The sequence below is a fragment of the Neofelis nebulosa genome, chromosome 9 (genome assembly GCF_028018385.1).
Source record: "Neofelis nebulosa isolate mNeoNeb1 chromosome 9, mNeoNeb1.pri, whole genome shotgun sequence".
NCBI lineage: Eukaryota > Metazoa > Chordata > Mammalia > Carnivora > Felidae > Neofelis > Neofelis nebulosa.
Window position 1 is genome coordinate 102952903 of NC_080790.1, and position 18196 is coordinate 102971098.

An 18196-nucleotide genomic window follows, 5' to 3' on the forward strand; every position below is an offset into this window, starting at 1 on the left:
CCCAGGCGCATGCATTTCTTAGAATTCATAGAACCAAGCACTTAAGACCTGTGTGTTTCCCCTATAGATATTGGACCACAATTTTTTTTTTTCAACGTTTTTTTTTTTTTTTTTTTTTTTTTTTTATTTATTTTTGGGACAGAGAGAGACAGAGCATGAACGGGGGAGGGGCAGAGAGAGAGGGAGACACAGAATCGGAAACAGGCTCCAGGCTCCGAGCCATCAGCCCAGAGCCTGACGCGGGGCTCGAACTCACGGACCGCGAGATCGTGACCTGGCTGAAGTCGGACGCTTAACCGACTGCGCCACCCAGGCGCCCCTGGACCACAATTTTTTAAAAGGAAAAAATAAAAGATAACACATGGGTATTGGGGAAAAAAAAACAAGCAGTACTGAATTAGATAAGGGAAAAGATTCATAATTAAAAAATGACATAGGCAATTATCAGGCAATGTGGTCCATGGCCAGCAGCATCCTTTGGCATCACCTGGGATCTTGTTTATAAGTGAAGACCCTCTGGCCTTACCAGGGAACTGCTGACTCAGGACCCATGGTTTAGCAAGGTGCCTTGTGTAATGTGTCTGCACGTTAAAGCTTGAGAAGCCCTGCCTTAGAAAAACTGGGTGGGGCACAGGTATCTTCTCCACTCTGAGGTCCCTTTTACCAGCTGTGCTGCCTTGTTTACCTGTTACTTTGGTTTAAAGTTAGCCATTTCCTCACCTTCCCACACTTTGCAGAATCTCCCTTTCCTTTTCTCCCTCACAGCCTCTGGTGCCTGTGCCTGGCATTGGAGGCTGTCACTTGGGCCCAATTTTGTTCACAGCCATACAGTGACTGGCTGAAATGAACCTGGTGGAAACCACTTAACTTCCGTGCACTTCTGTTTACGCTTCTTTCCAAAAAACATAATGGCACTGGACTACCCAGAGCTTAAATTAATTAATGTTTATAGAGCACTTCAAGCCTTGGGGATAAAAGCCTCTTGGAAAGTGTGTGTAATTATTATTATGGCTAATGAAGCTGGCCGCTAACCCCTCCCCCTCACTGGGGGGTGAGGAGCTGCCCTTAGTAACAAAATCCAGAGAAGGTAGAAATTTAACTCAGAGGTCATTTTCCTTCTTTGGTTACTCTATTGATATTTTCAGGGTCTTTTTCTTTCTTTCTCTCTCTCTCTCTGTCTTTCAACTACAAACTGCATGGCATGTAGATAAATTAAGTCAAGTGGGTTTATGGTAAAATAAGCAACCATGTTCTAAATGCAGTGCTCTTCCTCAATCTCCTACACTGCACCCCTACTGTTCCCTTGTCTGGGAAGGGAGATCTGAAAAGCCTCAGAGAGAGAGAGAAGCTTTTACTAGAAAGTGACTTAGAGCTTATAGAGATGGTTCTCATGATGCTGAAGTTTATTATTTAGTCTTGGGGTTGACCAACTTCCAGGAACATAAAGGTTAGTGTTAACTGCAGTATGAAGATATTCTCAATAGGTCTCTGCTCTAAGAACATTACATTCTAAAGGAACAGACGCCTCTCCAAGTGGCAAATGCACAATTGACAGCGTTCCAAGGAAGACTCATCTGCTGCACAAATGACACTCAGCATTGACAATCTTAAATTACTCTCTATTCATTTCTATGGTTTCAGTCTCAGGTTGTCTCTGTTAGCTTGATTTCAGGGATCCTGAGGGAAGTAAATGCAAAAAGTCAAGGAAGGTGTCCCAGTGCCTTTTGGGACCTTATATGAAAACAATCAATTATTTGAGTTCTGGGACATTAACTCACATTTATACGTACTAAGAGAAACTTGCTACTTTATCTGTTTGGAATCATTTTGAAGACAGAAGCTTTAGAAGGAAAAGATCTTTTGGGGACGAATTCACACGTTTGTTAACTGGATTTTATCATGCCTAGATAAATCTTCCCAAGGAAGCATTCCTGAATCAGGCCTCAGGACTGCTCTGTGCAGGAAGAGTGAAGTCAACACCTTTGGTTGAAGGAGTTCGTCTACAGCACGGACCATGCTTGGAGGAGGAAGGATCAGTGAACTTGAAGTGTAAGCAATGTCTTTTGGCCACTATCTTGGCAGCTTCTTCAGGACGGACTCACACCTTCACTTCCTCTGTATTCCCTAGAAAGGTTGAAGGCCCTGATTGGGGTGAGGGGGCGGATAAGTGCCTGGGTGGCTCAGTCAGTTAAGTGCGGGACTCTAAGTTTCAGCGCAGGTCATGTTCTCATGGTTGGTGAGTTTAAGCCTCTCGTCGGGCCCAGTGCTGACAGTGCGGAGCCTGCTTGGGATTCTCTTTCTCCCTGTCTCTCTGCCTCTCCCCTGCTCATGATCTCTCTCTCAAAATAAATAAATAAACTTAAAAAAAAAAAAAGACCCTGGCTGGGGGATAGTGAACAACTGTTCACTGAAAACCTGAGTCAGAGTCCTACAGGCAAATACAGCAAGTTAGTTATGAACATAAATATCAAGTTCACTGATAGGGCAAGGGTCAATTAAGAGGCATTCCTGAGAATCAACTTTGCCCTGCAACATGAAAAGTTGTTCCTGCCCTCAAGGGGCTTGTGAGATACCTACAGAGACAAGATAAACAGATGAATGTCTGTCTCTTCCCCTAGAAGAGTTTTATGAGGGCAGGAGCCAGGCTTGTTTTACTTACTCTTTGGGTCTTGGTGCTTAGCAGAAGCGCAGTATGTGTTCTTCAAATACGGGGAGGGAGAGGGGTGCCTGGGTGGCTCAGTTGGTTAAGCATCTGACTTTGGCTCAGGTCATGATCTCACAGTTCCTGAGTGTGCATCTGGTAGACTTGTGAGTTTGAATCTCATAGTTTGTGAGTTTGAGTCCCACATAGGGCTCTGTGATGAAAGCTCAGAGCCTGGAGCCTGCTTCAGAATCTGTGTCTCCCTCTCTCTCTGCCCCTCCCCTGCTCGTGCTCTGTCTCTCTCTCTCTAAATAAATAAATAAACATTGAAAATATTTAAATGCAGGGAGGGAAAAGAAGGAAGGAAGGAAAGAAGGATGAAAGGAAGGAAAGGAGTGAAATAAACTATGCATGTTGTTGTTATTCAAATAGAAGTCAATTACTATGCTCAGTCTTCAGGAAGTAGGGAGGCAGTGAACCAGGATCCAATGGCAATAAGGGTTTGGAGAAACAAGTGGGAAAAGGAAGACATTCCAGTGGAGGGGAATAACAAGAACAAGGATGAAAATGAGCAAGTATGTTTGTGGGATGAGCTGGGAATTAAAGGTAAAAAAAAAAAAAAAAAAAGATGAACAGAGAGAATGAGATCAACTTACAGGCATTTAGGTATGAGGTAGAAAGGCAGTGTTGCCCTTTATCAGGTCTTGTCCTCAGAATAATGAAGATTTATTAAAACTGAAAAATTTACTTAATAAGCCAGGCATTTCCAAATAACTGCACATTTGTGATATCCAGAAAAGAATGTCGAAATATTAATGAAACTGAAATTTTCTAGGCTTTTGACAAAGACCAGTAGAGAGCCCAGAAAGGCTTTGCTATTTATATATTCATGCTGCATGATAAGTTTTTAAAAAATTTTTGTTTTAATGTTTCTTTACTTTTGAGAGACAGACAGAGCACGAGCAGGGTAGGGGCAGAGAGAGAGGAGACACAGAATCCAAAGCAGGCTCCAGGCTCCAAGCTGTCAGAGTCCCATGTGGGGCTCGAACCAGAACTGTGAAATCATGACCTGAGCCACAATCAGATGGGACAGATGCTTAATCAACTGGGTCACCCAGGCGCCCCTACTGGATGATATGTTTTGAAATTTTTTGAAATAAGTTGTGTCTGAGGAAAGGCATAATTATAATAGTATATGCATAAAAGTCAAAGTCTTTTTTTCATGGAAACTAAATCATTTTTGCAGTGGGCATATCTAAACTCAGGAAACAAGAACAGAAAGGGGTTAAAAATTTGTTTAAAACTTTTCTAAGTCATTGACCAGGATACACAACTTGAACCCTAGGCTCTCTGGAAGTGAGTTGAAATGTTCTTTGAACATAGACTCTCTATTATAAAATAATAAGGGGGGGGAGTACAACTTTTCACATAACTTAGAGAGCACTCTGATCGCTGAAGCCCAGTCTCCTGATGTTCTGTACAGGACTGAGCCAATTCAGTGAGCAAAGTGTAAGTAGGTTTTGACTTGGTCTGGACAAAGTTCTTTGAGTGTTCAGACAGGCAAATCTAAGAATAATAGTAGTGAGTGAAGTGTGATCTTTCCCATTCATCTTAATGGGGTTGTCAACTATGAAGTTTAATTATATCACTGTTAGCCATTTGACAGCAGTTATGAGACTCAGAGGCCAGCAATTAGTGGTGACTTCTAGCCCAACGAAGTACCTCCAGTTTCTTGATTGTTGTAATGATTGTTCGCTAAGCAGAAGGTCAGTTACAGTCTTTTTGATCCCAGTCAATCGCCTTAGTGACTGAGTCATTGGCTGCCTAATAATTGGCAAATCCTCTGGTCAGTTAGATCTGTCTTAGGTGTGATGGTCATTCTTCCCAGATGAACCAAATAGTCTTTCATTTCTGACTGTGATTTCATAAAGAAAACCACAAAATAGGATTAAGAGATGGCCAGTGAGCAAGTTCTGTTTGTTTTGTGTGACTGCCCCTTTTCTCCCTCTGGGGGGATCTAGTCCAGCTCACTAACCTGGTAAATACTCAGTGAAGTTGAGTTGCAATTGACAGGCAGAGCCCTCAGGGAAACAAAGCTCGTGGACCAGTTTTTCCTTTATTCTTCCATTTATTCATTTCATAAAGTGTGTTTTCAGCTCTGCTATGTGTCAGAAACTGGTTTCAAGTAAGTTTGGTTGACAAGTGAACTTACAGTATACAAGTGAGCAATTTAGAATTTACTTGTGTAATTCCAGTACTCTAGTAACTAGTTTAGAATTTACTTATGTAAGAGAGATAAAGTGCTATGATGACAAGAAAGCAGGTGCTGAGGGTGGTATGGGCATTGACTCAGATCATCACTGAACAGGAGAAATACCACGCAAGTCAAAATAGGAGCCACATACGTCATTATAAATTTTCCTGTAGTCACATTAAGAAAAGTTTTAAAAAAGGCATAATTAATTTTAGTAATATATATTTTAACTTGATATATCCAAAATAAAACTTCAACATGTAATGAGTACAAAAATTATTATTTTTAAATGTTTATTTATTTATTTTGAGAGAGAGAGTGTGCACAAGCAGGTGGGGAAGGGGCTGGAAGAGAGGGAGAGACAATCCCAAGCTCAGAGCCCCACTCGGGCTGGATCCCACCAAGCTATGAGATCATCACCTGAGCTGAAATCAAGAGTCAGATGCTTAACCAACTGAGCCCCGCAGGCACCTCATCAATATGAAAATTATTAATGAGATGTTTTACATTCTTTTTTCTTACTAAGTCTTTAAAATCTAGTGTATATTTTACATATATAGGACCTCTGAAGTGTTCAACATCCACATATGGCCAGTGGCTACTATATTGGACAGCGCAGTACAGTTTTGAACAGTGGATGAAGAAGGACTTTCCATCACCCAAATAGTGAAAAAGAGCAGCCATGTAGAGATATGTATTCTAGGCAGAGGGATCATGAAGTACAAAGGCACTGAGGCAGGGTTAATTTTTTTTTAATGTTTATTTATTTTTGAAAGAGAGAGAGAGCATGAGCGGGGGAGGAGCAGAGAGAGAGAGGGAGACACAGAATCTGAAGCAGGCTCTAGATTCCAAGCTGTCAGCACAGAGCTTGATGTGGGGCTCGAACTCATGAACCGTGAGATCATGACCTGAGCCGAGGTCAGACGCTCAACTGACTGAGCCACCCAGGTGTCCCAAGGCAGGGCTAAGTTTTTAACCAAGTTTGATTTCAATTATAAAATTAGAAAACAAATATAACTTGACATTCAATTTATAATACTTGTATGCAGCTCTGCTAAATGGCAAAACCAAATTATCCTCTCAAAATGCTCATGTAACACAACAGGCCATCATTCCCTAGGAGCTTAAACGAAATGACCTGTTCTGCTCAATTGAATAGCTTGATTATAATAGAAATGAACTCTGTGTAAAACAAAACTTTTTAAATAATGGCTAAGTGAATGCATCTTGAACATATTTTTTTTCTTTTGTCTTCAAACATGTAAATTCATCACAGTCTAGTGTGTATTTTACTGATAAATATACTAATTGTAGATTCTAGGTTCTAATAGTATTATCTGTCTTCAGGACAGGACTTTGTGAAAAATACATCTGTGGACCATTGCTTGTGTTTTATCTTTCTCTGGAGGCAGGCTGTGTTTGACCCCTCCGTTAGCCTAGCCACATAATGAATTAATTGGAAACAAAGGTATGCTATACATAGAAATGAGAGCTCACAGAGAAATCCCCTAAAAAGAATCATTGAATACATTTTAAAATAAAACGTCTGGAACATGCTCTTCATATCAAGTAAACATTCTTATATTTGTGTATGAGTTTGATGTATGTCTGCATTTGGATTCTTCCAAAACTGACCTTAAGAGGAGAATGTGAGTATAAGAAGCTTATTCGAGAGGCAATTCCAAGACACAGGGGTAGGCAGGAGGAATGAGACAGGGAGGGAAGGAAGCCGGTACAAGGTGCATTAAGAAGCCAGTCATCCTGGAGGACAACTGGAGCCTATTCAAGCTATGCCACTCTGGGATTTGTGTAGGACATGCTCCAGAATGATCTCACTTCAAGGGTAATAAATTTATTCCCCAACTCCATCTGTCACAGGCGACACTGCTCCAGGGCTGGGGGAAAAATGTTGAATCCCTGAACACTTGTGACCTGACTCCCACAGGGCAGAGCGGGCTCCAGTACCCAGAGAAGAACTTCAGCAAAGAGATGTGGGTGTCGGCAATTGGAAGGTGGGAAAGGCCAAGTGAATCAGGTGGTCACTGAGAGTAGCTGCTCCATGTGTATAATGGAAATTCATCCAGTTTACCTTTAGCACTTAACAAGTGTATCTTGCATCATCAAGCACTTTACAGTTTTCTAAGGGCCTTCATTTATGTTATTTTACTCAGTCCTCCCAGGGACCCTGAAGGTTGGATTGAGCAGGGTTTATTAGTCATATGTGATAGAGGACAAATTCATGGGGACATACGCTCCCAGATGGTAAGGGAGGAATGCAGGGATTTGGTTTTTGTGGAAATTATGGTTGCCTCCCCTGTCCCCTCAATCATTGTCTGTCCCCACTGCACAACTATGCACCTCGCACTTTGCATGGGATTGACCCCACCCCCACCTATAGGGATGGGCCTTGATTGGTCAATCGGATCATTGTATTCTTTTTTTTTTTTAATTTTTTTTTCAACGTTTTTTTATTTTTTTTTTATTTTTGGGACAGAGAGAGACAGAGCATGAACGGGGGAGGGTCAGAGAGAGAGGGAGACACAGAATCGGAAACAGGCTCCAGGCTCCGAGCCATCAGCCCAGAGCCTGATGCGGGGCTCGAACTCACGGACCGCGAGATCGTGACCTGGCTGAAGTCGGACGCTTAACCGACTGCGCCACCCAGGCGCCCCCGGATCATTGTATTCTTATTAACATAATGTGATTGGTTCAGTTCATTCAGAGCAGAGTGAAGGACCGTAGCAAACTAAATGACCGGGATAAGAGAAAGATATATTTTTACCTCTTTTTTGATTTTACGCGTGGATGAGACATCTGTAGCCCTGTAGTTGTTGGCAGCCATCATGTGAGCGTGAGGCAATCCAGCCTTGCGAAGCCAATGTCACCGATGGCAGAAAAGAGATTGAAATGCACGCACACAAAGCAAAAAACAAAAACAGGACCCTTGGAGACATTATTGACCCACTGGATAAAACCCTGCTGAAGCTGAGAAACTCCTTATATGGTTTATGAAAACCATCTGGGGTAGGATTTTCAAACACTTGCAGTTGAGAACGTTTTACCTGATTCCCAACTTGGTGCTCTACACCAAATACCCCATGTCCTCCTCAAATGAAATAACTTGAAGCTCCTATATTGAAAATCTAGAGGAATTTTACATATCATTTGCATGAGATGTTCACATAAATTCTCTCTTTTCATTTGAAGTCTGTGTCATAATCCGTGGAAGCATAAATACAGTCCCCATTATAGCCTGAAGACCAGCTCTATGTTAGCAATGGAAGAGCAGAAGTGTTAAATAGATGATGAAGAAGAAATTGTTTCAGTTTTAAGTGAATTTGTGGCTAACATAGAGAATATACTATAAATTCATTTTTTTTTTTTTGAGAAATCATAAGTTCAGACAATAAAGGAAGAAAAAGTAAAACTAATGATACCTAGAAAACCAGATTTTCTCTTTTTGGGGGATATGTAACTGTAGCCACTATAAGGGGTTTGTCTACCTTTTTTTCCTTCACCCATCTCACTTATATAGATTAGAAAAGTGAAATACTCATGGTCTTAGCCTATCTTGTTGCAGCTACAGATGGTTACGTGATATAGTTCCAGCCAATAAGATGTAAGCAGGTTGTTTTCTGAGGGAATTTCAGGGAAAGCTTTTGTTTTTCTGATAAAGTGGGGCATGTAATACCATGCCCCTTTCCACTTTTCCCTGTCCTAAATGATGCAAAGTCCAGAACTATTGTGGCCATTTGGAGATAACGAGGAGACAGACATAAAGCCGAGGGAGGTGGAGTGAAAAGATAGAAACAATCTAGCTACCTGGTGGCCCTACCAGTGGAACTCATGCCAAAAACAGTTGTCTCTGACTTTTCCTAACTGGTATATGCAACCACCTTAACAAGTTTTTGAATATCTAAGGTTATTTTAGACTTTTGCTCAATGTGTTTTTTTATGTTTCAATGGTTGTAACTTGACTCAGGAGATATTCGTATGTCAAACATGTCAGTGAGTGAGTCTTTTTTTAAACATGTATTTATTTACTTAATAAAAGAAATGCCCACCTGCTCTGGTAAAGCAGCAAGAGCCTCTATTGTGGATTCAGACAGTTTTAGGAGAATATCTGGGTTCTTCCCACTAACCACCTCTTTGATTTTTCATCCACTGGGCAATTTCTCTCCTAATTGGTATATTTAGACCATTCATATTTAAAGTGATTATTAATATAATTAAAATAATATCTCCCATGTTTGTAATTGATTTTTTTTTCCATTACATTGTTCTTTGCCTCTCTTCCCCAGGCTTTCTTCTTTTTCTGGTTTTAATCAAGCATTATATATGGTTAATTCCATTTTACTTTTTCTCTTGACATATCAGGTATAATTAAGAAAAATTTTAGTGGTTTCCTTGCAGTGTAAAATAGTACCTTTTTTTAAAAGCTAATGTAAGTCCATCTTCAAATAACATTATAACATTTTACATGAAATCCAGGTTCCTTTTAGCAAAATATTCCTAATTTATCTGTCTTATTCTCTGTGACATCACTGTCTTTTTTCTTACTTATCCATATCTTATATTCACTGCAATATGTTACTCTATTACTTTTTAAGTTATTATTTAAACTAAGAATAATAAGAATATCTTATCTCTACTTATTCCTTCTCTGATACTTTTTTGTTCTTTATGTAGATGCGAGTTTCTGACCTAAATTATTTTTCTTTTGCCCGAAGAGCTTCTTTTAATATCTTTCTTGCAGAGCGGGTCTACTGGTGATGAATAGCCTTGGTTTTGTTTGTCAGAGAAAGTCTTCATTTCTCTTTCAGTTTTTTCTTTTTTTAAGATTTTACTTTTAAGTAATCTCTGCACCCAAAGTGGGGCTCAAACTCACAACCGTGAGATCAAGAGTCACATGGTCCACCTACTGAGCCAGCCAGGCACCCCTTTCTTCCAATTCTGAAGGATTATTTCACTGGATATAGAATTCCAAGTTGATGGTTGTTTCTTCATCACTTCAAATATTTCACTTTGTTCTCCTTTTGCTTGTGGTTTCTGACGGCAAGTGCACTGTCATCCTTATCCTTATTCTTCTCTAAGGAAGGTATTATTTCCCTGTGGCTTCTTTCAAGATTTTCTTTTTGTCTTTTTCTGCAGTTTGACTATGATAGGGTTTTGGTTTTTGTTTGTTTGTTTGTTTTGTGTTTATCTTTCTAGGGTTCCCTGAGCTTCCAGATCTGTGATGTCTTAGTACCCATCATTAGTTTTGGAAAGGTCTCAACCATTATTACTTCTAATATTTCTTCTACTCTATCATTTCTTTCTTCTGATATTCCCATTACTTGTATGTTACACCTTTCAAAATGGACCTGCAGTTCTTGAATCTTCTGCTCTGGGAAATTTCTGTAGCTTGAGGATAGTTTAAACCTATCTTTAAGGTCACTAATTCTTAACTCAGTCATGTCAAATCTATTGATGAGCCCACCAAAGGCATGCTTCATTTGAATTACAGTATTTTTTTTTAATTTTTAACATCCCCTTTGCATACTTTCTTAGAGTTTTTTTTAATCTCTCTGCTTATGTTAACCATCTGTTATTGCATGTTGTCTACTTTTTCCATTAGTGCCATTAATGTATTACTATGGTTATCTTAAATTCCTTGTCTTATAATTCAAATATTAGTGTCATATCAGAATCTGTTCTGAGGCTTGCTTTGTTTTTTTTCAAACTATGATTTTTTTTCTTTTGTATTTTGTATGTTGTATTAGGTAATAAGAACTAAGGTAAATAGACCTTTAGTCTGAGGATTTATGTTTGTCCAATTAGGAGTGTGACTTTGTTTAAGGCTTGCTGTAGCTATGCATGCGAGAACTTTAGAAATATTCTAGTGTCGCTGTTTTTGTCTTGACTTTGAACTTCCCTAAGCATTCCTTACCAGAGAAAGTCTGTCAGCATTTTTAGTGATGGTTCATTATTAATATACTGGAGTTCTATTAATATTATGATAAGATGTTGGGGAAAGGGCATACTTTATAGACTTTAAATTAAATCTCAACATTTTAGTCAGTCTTTGGGCTGTGACCTTCACAAGTATTTTGCAATTGATATAGCTATTTTCCCCTCTGCACCCTACTTCCTTCCCTGGCTGCAGTATTCCCAATCTATTTCCTTGGAACCCTGTCGCATGTTGACTATGCTCCCCTATCCCTTCCTCATTAGATGAAACAAGAAAGCTAGAGGGGACTGGAGTGGGAGACATGACCCTTTCCCAGGTGAGAGAAGGCTCTGACAACGTTCGCCGCCCCCCCCCCCCCCCCCCACCAACCTCCTTGGAGAGTATAAGTTTGTTATGGAAATGTTCTGGACATATTTTTATAAGGATTACTTCCATCCTGGCCAGTGACCTCTTCACTGTGAGAACCTGGTGGATTTCCTGGAGATAAACCACATAAGTTTGATCCCCCCCTTTCCAAGACCAAGGCCCTATGGATTTTCTTACTCTCATGCTAGTCCACACAGCCTCCAGAAATTCATCAGAATTACCTTTGAGTGTCTCTACTACTTTATGGCTCCAACAACTTCTGTTCCAGGTCAGCAGATCATAATGGTCACTTCTGGATGACTCTGCCTCTCCAGATTTCAGAGCGGCTGTTTATACACCTCAGCTCTCTGATGGGTCCACAAAAAGTCATGGATTTTCAGTTTGTTTAGCCATCTTGCTGTAAGAATGGGGGTGACACTTTCAAGCTCTTTACATGTCAGAGCTGAACCCGAAGTCCCCTTCCCTCTCCTTTGGATGTCTCTTTCTTTACCTATTAAAATGAGTACATTTATAGCTACCTTCTGATGCTATTGCCATTATTTTATGAGGCAATAATCTGTGAAAAAAGTAATGCAATACCTATAACAGGTGGTCAATGCAATGTCATTCTATATTTAAATTTTAGATGGAATTCCGCTATAAAAAAGCTAAGTAGATTTGAATTCGATACATTTACCTTGCATGAAATCAAGTGGATGTGCTAAAAACAAAAATTAATAGAGAGAAAATAATTTAAACAATGTGAAGAGTTCTGTCAATCCATAGTAAACTTATGTCAACTAACAGAAAGGAGCAGTAAAAAGCTGGGGAGTGAGGGTGAGGAGGAGAAGGAATGAAAACTTCCAGGCAAGAGAAACAATGGATGGGAGATGCTTGGGGTGGGAAGAAGCTAAGAACATTTAAGAAATATGGGAGTGGAACTGAAGGGGGAGAGAGGTGGCGATAAAGCTGGAGGGGAGGTCTAGTGATCATTGCAGAGTGCTTGGACTCTTTTTTAAGATTAGTGGACTAGTTTCTCCAAAACTCAGTTTGTATCATTCACATATTTCATTGTTTCAATTTTTTTAAAGGTTTTATTGTTTTAATGTTTATTTATTTTCAGAGAGACAGAGAGAAATCACGTGCAAGCTGGGGAGGGGTATAGAGGGGGGTGGAGAAAATTCCAAGCAGGCTCTTCATTGCCAACACAAAGGGCGACATGGGGCTCAAACTCTCGAACTATGAGACCAAGACCTAAGGCAAAATCAAGAGTCAGAGGCTTAACCAACTGAGCCACCCAGGTGTTCCTCATTCACATATCCAATAAGTAGAAAATTGGCAATGGTGCCTTACTGTTGATTTATTTTGTATTTTTTTTATTGCTATCTGAAGTCAATATTTTATGTATTTATGTGAAATTATTATCTCATGTGTTTATTTATTTTTAAATTTATTTTTAATTTATTGGTTCTTATTGGTTATTATTACTGTTGAAAAAACTTATAATGTATTATTTTTTTAAATCTTTCATATTTGGGGGGAAGTGATCTTCTCCAATCTTTTGTTTTTCTTTCATTTTAGTTCCTACCATCTTAAAATGTATGGCTCTTCCCATCTGTTGGTGTAATAATTTGGTGGCTTATAATGATAAGCATTCATTTCTCACTCATGTGTCTTTGAGTTAGTTGATATTCACCTGATCTAGACTGGGCACAGTTTACAGAGCTGGTGTTTGTTTTTGTTTTTGCAATATGGTCCTTTAAATACATCCTTGTTTGGTTTCTTGGACTAGGTTATAACAATGCCATAGTTGACTGGGCAAGTTTTTGTGACTCTAATGACCACAGAACTCAAGGTCAGACATTTGTAGGTTAAAGAGAAAGAGGTGTCTTTTTGTTTGGGTTCACCCAACAGAAGACCCAGAGATAAGGATCTGGGTGCCAATAATTAGTTTGGGAGATGATTCGAGAAACATAGTGATAGAGTGGGAAAGGGAGATAAGAAAAAAAAAAAAACCAGCCAATAAAGTGTTCATTGATGAGCAGTTTACCTCTGTGGGCAGCTGGAGCTTTAACCTGTTGAGGACATTGGGGGAAACTGTACAAGACATACCTTTAAATTATCCCCAAGATGGCAAAGAGGTTGAAGTGCTTACCTCCCAACTCCCATCATTTACTGGGGAGGGTTGCTCCTGGGAGATCAACTTCTGCTTTATGTGGACACGTGGCTACTAAGAATAGAAAAAACCCTTAGGAAGAGAGATGCCAGTGCTCTGGTAGGAAGTTGTCAGCAGGAAAATGTCCACCAAGCTGCAGGTAACCTCCAGGGTGGGCAGAGAGGACATAGGCAGAGCATCTGCCACAAGAAGGTACTACAATGCAGAGACTAAAATAAACCCAAGAATGTCATGACTCTTTTTATTAAATACTCTGTGAACTCAGCTGGTCTTCAGTAAACACTTGTTATATTTAATTAGACCTTTGGGTTCATTTAGCAGAATGTGAACACCTTGCAGGTAGGGACAGAATGGTTGTCTTCCTTTCCCAACACCTAGTTCAGAGCCTGACATACCATTACTCAATAAATGATGATGTAGGGAGGTAGTTTAGGAGAGTAGAGAGAGTTTGACTTTTGGGGCTGAACAGACTGCATAGACTCTTGTGGTTTGGTGACTTATGCCATTGTATTCCAATGGTCAAGTTACTTGCTTCTCTTATTCCATTTCCTCATCTTCAACACTGAAATAGTGATGCTGAACTCAAATATTATTGTAAGAAGAAAATGAATTAACAGATGTTTAGTGGCTGCTCTGGAATTTCTATATTGGGACAACTTAGAGGAGACAGCAATCTAGACAGAAGAGGAAACAGGGATAGGTATTTTGCAGAAGACTGAGAATATCATCAATCGGGGAAGAAATCCCTCCAAACACCCACTTGATGTTGCTACAATATTTGTTAGATTCTTAGACTAGGGCTTAGCAGGTTACAAACTTTTAACCAAATGTAGATGTTATTATCAGGCTATTCTGCAAGAGATTGTCCTGGTTTGGAAATGTTGTGTTTATATCTTGTGATACATAATTGGAAATGTTTGGAAATGTTGAGTGTTTATATCTTGTGATACATAATTGTTATTGCAGTATAGTGATGTGACTCCTGAAACAAAAGTTTATAGTCCAAGACAGAAGGTACCCTTGAAATCATTCCTTTCTCCTTTGCTTTTTCTTTCTTGTGAGTATCTGAGTCCTTGTGGGTGACTATCAATCCAGGAATCAAAATTCAGAATAGGGTGAGGAACCCAACCCAAAGCCTGGATGAGTGATGAGAAGGTCAGTGTCCCTACCCTCAACATTAAGAATGGCCAATCCTGTCCCCATAGGGTATGAACTCTGTAGCATAGGGAGACTTGATGGATGGTGGTATTGGGGAAATCAACAAATTCATCCTAGAAAACAGGATGGAGTCCAGCTCTGTCAGTATTCTCACCATGTTGGCTGCTAGGCAGGTTTGCAGGGTGTCTTGAAAAACTTGTAGCAGGCTCCTTAAAGTAGATGACCATGGGGAAAAGGTACTAGATGTTAAAACCCTCAGTGATGAACATTCCATGTCTGTGATCCGGGTTTCACTCTGAATGGAGCTTAAGGCCTCTCGAGAGGCATCTCCACTCTCCACTCTTTTGTCTCTGAATGCAGAGCCATAAACCTATAAACAGCCTTGACTAGTTATCTTTAGGGGCTGGCATCCAGCCAGCAGGGACTTCAAATCACGACAGGAAACAAAAAAGAATTGTTAACCCAAGAGAGTAATGTTCCGAGCTATTTACGTTGGTATTTTTCTTCCAAATTAAGTTTGTTTTATTTTCTAATTGTGGAAGATCACCCCCCCCACCTCATAATCCTTACCCAGAGAAAATGGGGTGTAGTCTTCCAGATCTTTTCTTATGCACTATATAAATACATGTTTTAAATATGTAATTAGTCTTGTAAAAATATTTATACTTCCAATATCAATAGATACATTTTTTTCAGTATTGTTAAACTTTGAATTCATTAAACTGAAGTAAATCTTAAAATAAATAAAAAGTAGTTTAAAAATGAGGCATCAAAATTAAATAAATCTCCTATTTATGGACAGTTATGTTATTTCCAACATTTAGATTTTATAAACAATACTCTGATCCTTGTTGCTAAATCTTTGTGATACCTTTATTTGTTCTTAGCTTTCTTTCATATGTATATATTTTTAATCTCTTAATCTCCTTGGGCTGCATTCCAAAAAGTTTCTTTCTTTGTCTACTTAAACCTTCTTTTGTTTTTTAATGTTCATTTTTTTTTGAGAGCAAGAAAGGCAGAATGCAAGGAACGGAGGGGCAGAGAGAGAGAGAGAGAGAGAGGCACAGAATCTGAAGCAAGCTCCAGGCTCTGAGCTGTCAGCACAGAGCCCTACATGAGGCCAGAACTCACGCACCTGAACCATGAGATCATGATCTGAATGGAAGTTGGATGATTAACCGACTGAGCCACCCAGGCAACCCTTGTCTGTTCAACCCTTCTATTGAGATTTTATTTTTAATTATCATAATTTAATATTTCTAAAAATTCCATTTTTCAAGTCTGTCCTCTCTTTCTGATATTTTCTATTCATTTTTAAAAAAATGTCTTTAATCATTTAAACATGATTTTTTTGTGGTGTCTACTATCATGGTTTCTGATAACAACTGCTAGTGCTCTTGTTCACAGTGGATTCTTTCCTCATGAGTTTTGTAATTTTGGTTCATGAGCTCATCTTCTGTGGACCTCATTGGGAATCCTGGTGTAAAAATATGCCCCTTCAGAGACATTTTCTGATAGCTTCTGCCAGGCACACAATGGGTATTATCAGCTCAGAACATGTTTTATATTAACTGATAGACAGGAAAACTCTAGTGAAAATCTGAATGCCAAATCCATGTGGTCAGACCCATGATTATGAATTCTCAGACTAGACCAATTTTGTCTCCATCTAGATCCTAGACAGAAGAATGTCATTGTCATCTCTCTCTGCCTTTGGGTGGATTGTTCTAGTTCAACTTCTCATCTGTCAGTGGCCAGCGTCCTTATCTGTGTTCCCCTACATGGGCATTAAAACCCAAGCCTAAGTTGTGAGACCAGAAAAACATCCATAGAACATCCAGAGTTTCAGCTCAGTTGTTATAGCTTAAGATTCCAGGTTCCTCTTCATTTTTTATCCCAAGAGATTTCCCTAACTTTCTTGCAGGGCTCAGCTCTGCATCTAAAAGAGTCTTAACATTTTCTCTAGTGTTTCCACTTTGTAGTGAGACAGTTTTCGGTTATTTAGACTAAAATGTTGCCAAAACTTAAAAGGTCTTAAGTATATCTGCAGTGTAAATTCTCAAAGGAGGAATTTCACGTTTAAGAGACATGTATATTTTTAATGTATCTCATACATTAACATTTCATAGATAATACACAATGTGGAAAGCAGTTTGTCCTCAGAATATCTTATAACTCAAGAGCACAATGATAACCCAGGACAGCTTTGAAATAAATTCTTAGCTCTTTGGTTAATGAAACCTGCCTTCTTATTTCTCTCTCACTTTAAGCATCTTTTTGTTAAAACTCTATTTTTTCAAAAAGTGAAAAAAGCAAATTGCAGAGAGTGAAGCTCACTCTTAGATTTTTATTTCTGGTATGTTTCTTCTTTAACAGAACATCTGCCTCATCATGAACTTTGGAAGTTTAGATCAAAAGGGCCTAAAAAGGAATGCTCATGGAATTCTGATGAACAAGAGTTTTCTAAAAATATGTTCCCAAGTTCTTCCCTCTACAAGGTGAGGACCTACTATATGTACATTCAATGTTCACATCACTCGCATATATACATGTCTAAGGCTGGGTGGTGAAAACAGAGGAAGACACTACCTGGGGATGAGGCAGGAATGAATTAGTGCACATGCTGTGATTTTTTAGTGGCTACCTCTCCTAGTCCTTAAACTGTCACTGAAGAGTAGCTTTGAACAAGTTGCAAAACCCTGAAAGGTCATAACCCAGGAAGGGAGAGTCTCCAGGAACATGCACCAGCGAAGATGCACATGGATAAACAAGCCATAAAGTGCACCATATTTTCTCTTTCCCAGCATTCACTGAAGAGTTGACCTCATGCTGTTTCCCTGTGAAAGTGGAATTTTAAAACAGCCAACCCCAAACAAACCTGTACTAATCCCAGGGTGGCCAGCTTTACCCATCGCTAATGAAACCCAGGAGGGTCCCGAAGTGAAGTGTGACAATTTGAGAGGCAGAGTGAAGATCACAGAGGTGAGAAGCCTATCACCTCTCTTTTCCCATCCCAAGGAACATACGGGCCAGACGTAGCATGTCCGAAGTTCTTGTGGCCTGGACAGAGGTCCCCTGCCTGAGAGGTACAAGGAGATGAATGCCCACCTCTGTCACACCCTCTCCTCTAGCTGGCCCAGCTCAGCCCTTTCAAAGGTGCCTTAGCTGAGGGCATTCAGCTATGACAGCCATTTGCACATGTTATTTCTGAGGAACTAGGTGAATGCACTCACATGGAAGGAGGTGATGAGAATGAGAAATGGTATAAGTGACTGGTCTGATCTCCTGGCTGGCAGGCTGTAGGGTCATGACTCTGTGCTCCCTCACAGGGGTATGGTTAGAGCTTATAAGTTCTCTTCTGTCTGACTGGAGTAAATGGGGTGGTGTTGGAGCAGTGCTGGCAGGGGAGGGCTGGATCTCCAGGAACTAAGATATAAGGGTATTATCTGCCACAATGCTGCTTCTTATTGATCTCTAGATACTCCCTTGGATGGTAGAATCAGGCTCTGCCATACTCCTCAGAATGGATACAAAGAGTCAGAATTAAGTCAGTCATCAGACAGGGATCAGAGGTGGACCTCCTCCATGCCCACTTTTCCTTTCTGACTGGTTGAAATCAAGAGCCTCAACCACACATGAAATGATGATGTCTTAGAGCTTTGTGAAGCCACA

The 18196-nt window shown here is 39.8% G+C and overlaps 1 long non-coding RNA gene across 1 annotated transcript; it reads left to right on the top strand.

The window, feature by feature from the left end:
- Positions 1-1459: 1459 nt before the first annotated feature.
- On the top strand, positions 1460-18196 carry LOC131486239 (uncharacterized). Its single transcript, XR_009249258.1, has 4 exons — positions 1460-2049; positions 16901-17022; positions 17329-17506; positions 18003-18196. It is a non-coding gene; the product is annotated as an uncharacterized LOC131486239 (long non-coding RNA).